This window comes from Grampus griseus, assembly GCF_964374135.1.
Source record: "Grampus griseus genome assembly, chromosome: 4".
In the NCBI taxonomy this organism is placed as follows: Eukaryota; Metazoa; Chordata; class Mammalia; order Artiodactyla; family Delphinidae; genus Grampus; species Grampus griseus.
In genome coordinates, this window is record NC_138997.1 from 80,195,063 (window position 1) to 80,207,282 (window position 12,220).

General features: G+C 38.5%; 1 protein-coding gene across 5 annotated transcripts in view; it reads left to right on the forward strand.

The window, feature by feature from the left end:
* The window catches only part of PDS5A (PDS5 cohesin associated factor A), a gene marked incomplete at its 3' end in the record, with an annotated part of 128,525 nt that overhangs the window by 35,253 nt on the left and 81,052 nt on the right, over positions 1-12,220 (forward strand). The gene's annotated exons all lie outside the window — the stretch shown is intronic.

The following is a 12,220-nucleotide window of genomic DNA, read 5'->3' on the forward strand; positions in this document are numbered from 1 at the left end:
GTCACTATGTCACTTGAACTTTGAGCTTTAGGCCCCAAAGTTGCTCTGATGTGAACACACTTCTAAAATTATCATCAAATGTGTATTAGGTAGACTTAAAATTTTTGTAATTGTGTTTTTTGTTTTTTGGACACACCGCACGGCTTACGGGATGTTAGTTCCCCAACCAGAGATCGAATCCATGCCCCCTCCAGGGAAAGCACGGAGTCCTAACCACTGGACTGCCAGGGAATTCCCTAATTTTTGTAGTTCTAATGGCTTATGCATTAACTATACCCCTGCCTCGCCTGCTTCTCTCAGGTTTCACCTCAAATGTATATTAGATAAAAGGATTTATGTTAAAAATAATTAGGTGAAACCGGAAAGGAGTGCATATTGGCAAATAGCTCAGTGCTCATTCTTTTTTTAATAAATTTATTTTATTTTATTTATTTTTGGCTGCGTTGGGTCTTCGTCGCTGCGTGCGGGCTTTCTCTGTTGCAGCGAGTGGGGGCTCTTCTTTGTTGCGGTGCGTGGGCTTCTCTTGTTGCGGAGCACGGGCTCTAGGTGCATGGGCTTCAGTAGTTGTGGCACACGGGCTTAATTGCTCCGTGGCATGTGGGATCCTCCCAGACCAGGGCTCGAACCCGTGTCCCCTGCATTGACAGGTGGTTTCTTAACCACTGTGCTACCAGGGAAGTCCCTCAGTGCTCATTCTAATCTGGCAGTCCATGTATATATTTACAGAGTGAAGCACCATATTAATATAAAACTATAAGGCTTATTTAACTCCAAAACTTACATGTTTTCATGTGGATTTTATTTTTGTTCTTGAAAGGTTAGTGTACATGTAGAGATTGTCTGAACTAGTCAGTTTATTCATAATTCAGCAAATACTGAGCACTGTGTATAAGGCATAGTTTTATAGATTCTGGTACTACATAAATGAATACATTTTATTGCCTTTGCAAAACTTAAGTCTAGTGCAGGAAAGACAGAGAATAAGCAAGTAAAATATGAGAAAAATGTTGATAACGTAAAAGCATGTGAGAATTAAAATGGTGTCCTGGAAACTATTAGATTAGTAATCTTGAGACCTGGATTTAATTATCAGTCCTAGACCGGCCATTAACCCACTGTATTTCTTCAATTAACAATCCCCCTCCCTACACCTTCTCTTTTTTTTTTTTTTTTGACTAAATCACAAGTCTGTTCAATTATTTATTTCTTTATTTTTGGCTGTGTTGGGTGTTCGTTGCTGCGCACAGACTTTCCCTAGTTGTGGCAAGCGGGGGCTACTCTTCGTTGCCATGCGTGGGCTTCTCATTGCAGTGGCTTCTCTTGTTGCGGAGCACAGGCTCTAGGTGCGTGGGCTTCAGTAGTTTTGGCACGTGGGCTTAGTAGTTGTGGCTCACAGGCTCTGGAGTGCAGGCTCAGTAGTTGTGGCACACGGGCTTAGTTGCTCCACGGCATGTGGGATCTTCCCAGACTAGGGCTCGAACCCGTGTCCCCTGCATTGGCAGGCGGATTCTTAACCACTGCACCACCAGGGTAATCCCCTTCTCTTATTTTTAAATGGAAAATTTCTGAAGTCTTTACATTATCTAAAATATGATTAGGGAATTCCCTGGCGGTCCTGTGGTTAGGACTCCTCGCTTCCACTGCAGGGGGCATGGGTTTGATCCCTGGATTAGGAACTAAGATCCCACATTCTGCATGCCAGGTGGTGGCCCTGTCCCCCAAAGGTGATAAGATTAGCTCCTTTAAAAGGAATCTAAGATTCTTATGATACATGTAATTTTTTTTTAACTTTTCCATTTTTCATTATGGAAAAACTTCAACAAAAACAACAGTGAAGAAAAGAGAATAATGAACTCCTGAAGCAAATCTCAGATAGCATTTCATTACTATTTCAGAATGTATTCCTAAAAAATAGGGCACTATATTTAAAAAAAATCATACTATGATTATCATACCTAAAAATTTATTATTAGCTATTATTATAATTAAAGTAGCCATTAACTATTTTATTAAATGCATATACATATATTATGGTGGATCTTGTGTGTGTGTATATATTTATATGTGAACATATAAAAAGTACATAGAGTTTAACAAGTAACTATAAAGTGAACATATGAACAAAGAAATAGACTATCAACACCTTCAGAATATCATCAGCACCCCCAAAAGTCTAGTGTGTACCTCCCAGTCATAAACTTTTTCTTTCATAACCACTATATAAATGCAGTCTCTCTGGTTTTCTTATAGTGTCACTGTCTATGTACAAATCTCTAAAAATATAGTTTTCTCTAGTTTTAGCTTTGAATTTTATATGAATGGAATCATATAGTATGGTTCCTTGTGTATGCGTCTTTTTCAGTATTATGTTTGAGCTTCATCCATGTTATTGCTTATGTGTTTTTCAATTATTTTCATTGCTGTATACTAAGTACTCTATTGTACTACTTAACCAATCCTCTCTTGCCACTGACTTCTAGTTTTTTGGCTTTTACAAACAACATTGCTATGAATATACTTGTATGCATGTTCTATTGTACATGTACAGGCTGCTTTAGGGCATAGACATAGACATTGGTGAAATTGTTGGGCCATTGGGTGTGCATGTCTTTTACTTGCCGAAAACACCAAAGTGGTTGTAATTAACAATGAATGAGAGTTTTCATTTTCTATGTTGGACTTTTAAAAGTTAATTTTTACCAGTGAGGTTTTAAAGTTCTTTTACTTTACTGTTTTTCCCCCAAGACAGTGCCTTTTTAAAAAAACAGCTGTATTGAGTTATAATTGAAATACAATAGGTTGCACATGTTTGAAGTAGATACTATAATATATATCTAGTCTAGTCTTTGTTACCAGTTCTTAGCAGGGAGCTTCAAAAACCCTTGCAACTTCCTGAGTGATAGGAGTATCTTTGTTATGTTAATGAGGTGACTCTTGACCCCCTTCCTGGAGAGCTTCAGGAAGGGACTGGTCAGCAAAATGTTGGAGATTTGGAATTTTCAGCCGACTGGGAGAAGTGGGGGGCAGGCTAGTGACCTAGCTCAATAAAATGATAATGAATTAATTAATTAATTATTCCCACATAAGGAAGCCCAGTAAACCTCTGGAAACCAGGAGGAGCTTCCTGGTTGATGAACACATTGATGTGCCAGGAGAGTATTGTGTTAGATCCACCAGGAAAGAACATGGAAGTTATTCATCCCTGCCTTCTCTCCCCAAGATCTTGACCTATGCGTCTCTTCTGTTTAGCTGTTCCTGAGTTATGTCCTTTATAATAAACCTGTAATCATAAGTATAATGCTTTCAGCGAGTTCTGTGAGTCATTCTAGCAAATTACTGAACCTGAGGGTATTGTAGGAAGCCCTAAAGTCATAACTGGCCTATCACAAATGCAGGCGGCCCCCAGGACTTGCATGTGTCATCTGAAGTGCGGGGAGTTTTGTGAAGGAATTTTTTGCTCTTTAACTTGCGGGGTCTGTGCTAACTCCAGGTAGTTAGTGTTAGAACTGAATTGAAATGTAGTACATCCAGTTGGTATCAGAGAGTTGCTGTCAGGGCAAAACAATTTGACAAGTTTTGACGTACATATATAGCCTTGAAACCATCATCACAATCAAGAAAATGAATGGATCTATCTCCCCCATATGTTTCCTTGTGTCCTTTTTTTTTTTTTTTTTTTTTTTTTTTTTGCCGTATGCGGGCCTCTCACTGTTGTGGCCTCTCCCGTTGCGGAGCACAGGCTCAGCGGCCATGGCTCACGGGCCCAGCCGCTCCGTGGCATGTGGGATCTTCCCGGACCGGGGCACGAACCCGTGTCCCCTGCATCGGCAGGTGGACTCTCAACCACTGCGCCACCAGGGAAGCCCTCCTTGTGTCCTTTATTAATCTACCCTGCTCCCCATTTGTGTCTGTCTTTTTTGGCTCTGAACACAATGGAATTCCCAATTAAATTGGGAATTATATTCCCAATGGAATACTTCTCAGCACTTAAAAGGAATGAATTACTGATATGTACAGCATGAATGGATCTCAGATGCATTATGTTAAGTGATAGAGCTAGATCCAAAGAGCAATGTACTGTGTAACTCCATTTATGTGATATTCTGGAATCACAGAATATCACAGATCAGGGGTTGCCAGACAGCACAAATCAGGGGTTGCCAAGGGCTAAGGAAGCAGCTGAGGGTTGACTTCACAGGGACACAAAGGAACTTTTTAGGGTGATGAAGTAGTCTATGCCTTGATTGTGATGTTGGTTACACAACTGTGTATTTGTCAAAATTCGTAGAATGGGACACTAAAAAGTGAATTTTATGTAATTTAACCTCAATAAACCTGTCTTTTAAAAAAAAGGTAAAAAGATTGGAAGAATTTGCTAATGCAGATCATAAGTTACAGTGGCAGTATTTCAAGCAAAGTGGACTTTAGAACAAGTGATAGTGCCAAGGATAAGAAAAGATACTTGATAATAATAAAGGGGTCACTGCAGTAAGAAAATACAACAGTATATACCTAATAACAGCTTCCACATAGCTGAGAAATTAACAAGTACACATGGAAATTTCAACACTCCTCTTTCAGTAATTGATTAAACAAGTAGGCAGAAATCAGTAGGGTTGTAGAAGAGTTAATGTACCAATGCACTTGACCTAATTGACATTCCATTCAATAACAGCAGAAATACACATTCTTTTCAAGTGCACATGAATCATTCACTAAGACAGATAGCCCATGTGGTGGGCCATTAAACAAATTTCAATACATTTAATATGATTCATATTACATACAGGGGTAATATCACAGGGAGTTTAATGAGAAATTAGTAAGAAAAGATGTCCAGAAAATACCCCAAATATTTGGAAATTAAACAGTATATTTCTGAGTAATACATGAATAAAAGAAGGAATCACAAGGAAAACTAGAAAATATTTTGAACTTCGTAGCAGTGCTTATTGAGAAATCTATTTTGATAAGCATTTAAATGTTCATATTAGAAGAGAACAATCTAGAATCAGTGATAGGCTTCTACCCTGAGAACCTAGGAAAAGAACAGCAAATTAAACCTAAAGAAAGTATTGGGTTGGCCAAAAAGTTAGTTTGGTTTTTTCTGTTAAGATGGCTCCAGTAGCGCTTAGTTGTCTCTAACTTCCTTTGAAACAATTTTGTTAGATTGTATTGTGACAGCTGTCATATCAGTGTGCATTAAAAAAAAAAAAATCTTATCAAAATTGGTGAATTTTTGTGTAGCCATTTTAACATTGAAGATGGAAGAAAAACAACATTTTCAGCATATTATGCTTTATTATTTCAAGCAAGGTAAAAACGCAACTGAAATGCAAAAAAAAGCTTTGTGCAGTGTATGGAGAAGGTGCTGTGACTGATTGAATGTGTCAGAAGTGGTTTGCAAAGTTTCCTGCTGGAGATTTCTTGCAGGTAGACCAGTTGAAGTTGATAGCGATCAAATGTAGACATTAATTGAGAACAATTAACGTTATACCATGTGGGAGATAGCTGACATACTCAAAGTATCCATGTCAAGCGTTGAAAATCATTTGCATGAGCTTAGTTATGTTAATTGCTTTGGTGTTCAGGTTCCATGTAAGTTAAGTGGGGGGTGGGGGGGGTGGGAACCTTTCGGCCGTATTTTTGCATGCCGTTCTCTATTTAAATGTAACGAAAACGTTCTGTTTTTAAAACAAATTGTGACGGGCGATGAAAAGTGGATACTGTACAATAATGTGGAATGGAAGAGATTGTGGGGCAAGCGAAATGAACCACCACGAACCACGTTAAAAGCCGGTCTTCATCCAAAGAAGGTGATGTTGTGTATATGGTGGGATTGGAAGGGAGTCCTCTATTATGAGCTCCTTCCAGAAAACCAAATGATGAATTGCAACAAGTACTGCTCCAAATTAGACCAACTGAAAGCAGCACTTGACGAAGAAAAGCATCTGGAATTAGTCAACAGAAAACGCATAATCTTCCATCAGGATAACACAAGACTGTGTTTCTTTGATGACCAGGCAAAAACTGTTACAGCTTGGCTGGGAAGTTCTGATTCCTCTGCCGTATTCACCAGACATTGCACCTTTGGATTTCCATTTATTTTGGTCTTTACAAAATTCTCTTAATGGAAAAAATTTCAATTCCTTGGAAGACTGTAAAAGGCACCTGGAACAGTTCTTTGCTCAAAAAGAGTAAAAGTTTTGGGAAGATGGAATTATGAAGTTGCCTGAAAAATGGCAGAAAGTAGTGGAACAAAAGGGCGAATACGTTGTTCAATAAACTTCTTGGTGAAAATGAAAAATGTGTCTTTTATTTTTACTTTTAAAACTGACGGAACTTTTGGGCCAACCCAGTAGAAAGCAGGACATAGTAAAGGTAAGAATGGGGATCAATCAAATAGAAAATGCGCAGACAGTAGACAAAACTAATAATGCCAAATTTGGTTCTTTGAAAAGATAATAAAATTGGCAAAACCGCTGTTAGATCAGGTTTCTCCACCTTGGCTCTGTTGACTTTTACAGCCTGATAATTGTGGGGAGCTGTCCTATCCCTGGTCTCTACCCCTAGATGCCAGTAGAGCCCCTTTTCCCAGTTGTGACAACTAAAAATGTCTACAGACATTGGCAGATATCCCCTGGAGGTGGGTGGCAAATTCACGCCTCCTCGAGACCACTACATTAGAACAACCAAGATAAAAAAGGGGGGGCAAGGGGGAAAAAATAAAAAGTAAAAAAAAGAAAGAAGACAAAAATTAGCAATATCAGTGAAAAAAGAAACATCAGTTTAGATTTTATAGTCATTAAAAAGGTAATAAAGGCATATTATAAGCAAGTTAATGCTAGTAAATTCAGTATCCTAAATGAAATAGATATATTTCTGGAAAAATGCAAATTACCGAAACTGACTTAAGATGAAATAGAAAACCCGATAGCTTTATACTGATTTTAACTATTATACATTGCAGGTGATAACTGGTCACTTAGCTTTTGGCAGATGTTGTGATTGATTATCACTCCTGCTCAAGGTCAAGAAATATTCACTTAGGAGCTACTCTGTGCTAGGCAAAGGGCTAGGCACTCAGTGTACAGTTTTTGTTTTTGTTTTTTGCCGCTCCACACAGCATGAGGGATCTTAGTTCCCCAACCAGGGATGGAACCTGTGCCCCCTGCAGTGGAAGAGCAAAGTCTTAACCATTGGACCGCCAGGGAAGTCCCACCTTATACTGGTTTTATTTTATTTTTAAAATTTTATTTATTTATTTTTGTCTGCATTGGGTATTCGTTGCTGCGCGTGGGCTTTCTCTAGTTGTGGCGAGCAGGGGCTATTCTTCATTGCGGTGTGCCGGCTTCTCATTGTGGTGGCTTCTCTTGTTGCGGAGCACAGGCTCTGGGCGCGTGGGCTTCAGTAGTTGTGGCACGTGGGCTCAGTATTTGTGGCTCAAGGGCTCTAGAGCACAGGCTTAGTAGCTGTGGTGCACAGGCTTAGTTGCTCTGGGGCATCTGGGATCTTCTCGGACCAGGGCTCGAACCTATGTCCCCTGCATTGGCAGGCAGATTCTTAACCACTGCACCACCAGGGAAGTCCCTTTATACTGATTTTAGAAACTAGATTTGCAACTAAAAACTTTCCCACAAATAAAGACCCTGATGACTTCATTGATGAATTCTATTAAACACTTAAGGAAAAAAGCATACTAGTCCGACACAAACTAAGCGAACAGGAAGAGTGAACACTTCCAGCTCACTTTATATGGCCAATATTACCTTGATACCAAAGCAAAACATATTACAAGAAAAGAAATCTGCAGACCAAGAGCCTAAATGAACAACAAAATATTAGCAGGGGAGATCCAGCCAGCCAAACCAAACAAACCAAAAATAGGAAAAACAAAAAAACCCCACCACACACATGCGAAACATAGTGCACCCCCAATGACCACCATGTCAGGTTTATTCCAGGAGTGCAAATTTGGTTTAATATTTGAAAATCAGTCAATTTATTTGCACATATTAACACTAGTGTAAATTGGGAAAAACATGTTATCATCCCTACAGATGTGGGAAAAGTATCTGAAAAAAAATCTTCATAAAAACTAACAGCACCTTAGGAATAGAAGGTAAAACTTTCTCAACCTGATAAAAAGGCATCTACAGAAACCCATTAACTTAATATGTAATGGTGAAAGACTGAATGCTTTCTAAGATCTCAAAAGAGGCAAAAATGTCTGCTCTCACTTTTGTTCAGTATCGTGGTTTTGCTAGCACAATAAGGAAAAGAAAAGGCATACAAATTAGAGAAGATAAAATTAAACTGTCCTTTTTTGTTAATGATATTGCATTTATAGAAAATCCTGAGAAATGCATAAACAAGCTACTAGAACCAGTAAAGCTGTGTAGCAGTGTGAAAGGCTCAGTATGCAAAAATTGACTGCCTATATGTAATAGGAACCAGCAATTGGAAAATGCAAAGTTTTTAAAATTCGCAGTAGCATCCATAAGGTAAATAGTTGGAAGTAACAAAATATAAAAGACCAATACACTGAAAACTACATAATAAATGCTGGAAGACATTTTTTTCCACTCAACAAACTTTTATTGAGTATATGTCAAACCAAAGTCTTCGTGCCAAAGGTATAGAAATAAACAGGGTGCAGCCATAGCCCTAGGAGAGACAATAAATAGGAGAGCAGAAAGCACAGTGAGATAAGCATTGTGATGGAAGTGCAACATAGAGAGTATCCTTCCAGAAGGATGCAGTGATTGTCCCAATATTCAGTCAGTCTGGAAGAGAAAAACCTAAATCAGTGGAGACATATACCATATTTGTGGATCAGAGAACTCAGTATTATTAAAATGTCAGTTCTCTTACCATTGTTTTCCGTTGCATGTCCTTGGCCACCAATGGGATTTAGTCCCCCATTTTTTTGACTATTTGGGTTTCTTTCAAAAAGTGCTTAGTCTAGCAAGTCATTTGTCCATTTTACAATTGGCTTTTCTCTTCCTTACTGAATTGTAGGAGTTCTTTACATATATTTAGATAGGTTCTTTGTTGGTTATGCGTGTCACAAGTATCTACTTTCATTAAGTGGCATGTCTTTTTGAAAACTTTAGTGATATCTTTGATGAATGCACATTAACTTTAGTTTATGGAAAGAATCAATCCATAGCTAGTGCTTTTTGTGTCTTGATTTAAGAAATCCTTCCTGCTCAAGATCATAAAGATATTCAATTTTTTTTTTGCTGCATTGGGTCTTCATTGCTGCGTGCAGGCTTTCTCTAGTTGCGGCGAGTGGGAGCTCCTCTTCCTTGTGGTGCATGGGCTTCTCATTGTGGTGGCTTCTCTTGTTGCAGAGCACGGACTCTAGGTGCGCGGGCTTCGGTAATTGCGGCACGCAGACTCAGTAGCGTTGGCACACGGGCTTAGCTGTTCTGCGGCATGTGGGATCTTCCTGGACCAGGGCTGGAACCTGTGTCCCCTGCATTGGCAGGCAGATTCTTAACCAATGTGCCACCAGGGAAGTCCCTCTTATTATGAATTTATTTATTTATTTTTGGCTGCGTTGGGTCTTTGCTGCTGTGCACAGGCTTTCTCAAGTTGCGGAGAGTGGGGGCTATTCTTCCTTGTGGTGCACGGGCTTCTCATTGCGGTGGCTTCTCTTGTTGTGGACCGTGGGCTCTAGGGGCGCGGGCTTCAGTAGGTGTGGCACACGGGCTCAGTAGTTGTGGCTCGTGGACTCTACAGCTCAGGCTTAGTAGCTGTGGTGCATGGGCTTAGTTGTTCCGCAGCATATGGGATCTTCTCGGACCAGGGAATGAACCTGTGACCCCTGCATTGGCAGGCGGATTCTTAACCACTGCGCCACCAGGGAAGTCCCCCTCTTAATTTTTAAAAACTTTCTTAGATGTCCCTTTCAAATTTTGATTTTTATTCCACTGGGAATTAATTTTTTTTGGTAGGTTCTAAAGTGGTCTGTTTTTACCATTACTTTTGGGCTTGGAAAATGTTAATTGATATTTTCTGTGGTATGGTTTAGGAGTATGTGCTATAAAAATCCTCATTAACATTTTGAAGGCTCTCTGGATTTTAATGATGTTCAGTTTATTGAATATTTTCTTCATAATCTTTTATAACTAATTAAAGAAAACTAAGTATAAAAGAAATGGCAAAACAGCTTTTCAGAATAATTTGTCTACCTGAAAAGTTGACTGTGCTGACATTTTTCCTTTGAAATATTTCTAACAATTTGTAAATTGCTGATTTGGGGACCACATAGACACGTTTTGCTTGTCCCTCACAATGGTATGAACTTTTTGGAGTTGCTGAAATTCTCAAGTCGGATGATTTCACTTAACCTTTTATTGTGTCCTGATCAACTGAATGATTTTGCAGTACTAGGTCTGCATTCTCACCTGGCAACAATTAGCTGAAACCAGCTCTTGTCTTTGGATGGGGCATGTGCTCTCCATTTCTCCCAAGTGGTTATTTCCATTTCCCTCCCCTTGAGTTGTGACCCCTGCTATAGACCTATGTTTAGACTATATTTACTTAAAAATTCTAAACAAATTTCGAGCAACAGACATAATGTACTGATTGTCTAGAACTGATGAAGTTTTTTGCCAGAATGGTAGGGACATATGGGTCATATTTTTAAAAATATACATGATATATATTATCAGAGTAGATGTTAAAAAGACATTTCATGAATTTAAAAAAATTTTATTGAAGTATAGTTGATTTACAGTGTTGTGTTAATTTCTGCTATACAGCAAAGTGATTCAGTTATACATATACTTTTTCATATTCTTTTCCATTATGGTTTATCACAGGATATTGAATATAGCTCCCTGTGCTATACAGTAGGACCTTGTTGTTGATCCATTCTATATAAACTAGTTTGCATCTGCTAATCCCAAACTCCCAATCCTCCCCCACGCAAAGCTTCCTAGCTTTTATGAGGGGTAGCAATGGTTTACAAACTTATTTTAGTCTTAAGGTATTGTACTGCCCAAATACAGAAGGTCAATATATAAAGCTAATGAAAAGCCAGCTGCTCAGAGGCAAGCAACTGAGAGACCCTGGGCATGTGCCCGTCACACCACTCCTTTTGGCTGTCTTGTTGCCTCTACCAGGGCTACTAGGAACCTCAAAGTTGGAACATGGTTGAAACAGCTGTTCTGGAAAATCTCCCAAGTAGCTCAAGTCATATTGGAAACTTGCACCCCAAACCTTAAAAACAAAAGTTCGTTTTACCTAATCAAATTGCGTCCTTATAATTTTGTAATATTTCAGACATTCATAGGGAATAATAAGACAAACATTTATGTACCTACCACTCACCTTTATCAAATCTTAACATTTTACTTTGTTGCTTTGGTTTTTTTATTTTAATTGGAGTATAGTTGATTTACAATGTTGTGTTTCTGTTGTATAGCAAAGTGAATCAGTTACACATATTACATATATCCACTCTTTTTTTAGATTCTGTTCCCATATAGGTCATTACAGAGTATTGAGTAGAGTTCCTTGTGCTACACAGTGGGTCCTTACTAGTTATCTGTTTTATATATAGTAGTGTGTATATGTCAATCCCAATCTCCCAATTTATCATTCTCCGCCTTTCCCCCCTGGTAACTATAAGATTGTTTTCTACATCTGTGACTCTATTTCTGTTTTGTAGATAAGTTCATTTGTACCATTTTTTTAGATTCCACATATAAGTGATAATCATATGATATTTGTCTTTCTGCATCTGACTTCACTCAGTATGACAGTCTCGGTCCATCTGTGTTGCTGCAAATGGTATTATTTTATTCTTTTTTTGTGGCTGAGTATTATTCCATTGTATATATGTACCACATTTCTTTATCCATTCCTCTGTCAATGGCATTTAGGTTGCTTCCATGTCTATTGTAAACAGTGCTGCAGTAAACATTGGGGTGCATGTATCTTTTCAAATCGTGGTTTGCTCCGGGTCATGAATTTTAATGTTCTTTCAAAAAAAAAGTTTGCAAGCTTACTATATGCCAGTCATGTTCTAGTCATTGAGGATACAACTGTTAACAAAACAGATAAAAATTCTTTTCCTGACAAGAGTTAGGTGAAAGAAACAAATGACTTCTAAAACTGGAAAACATTTTTCTCAGCTATATGTTAATGTTAAAATCAAGTGGAATAAACACAAATATTTCAAAACATGTTAAAAGAAGTAAAGCTC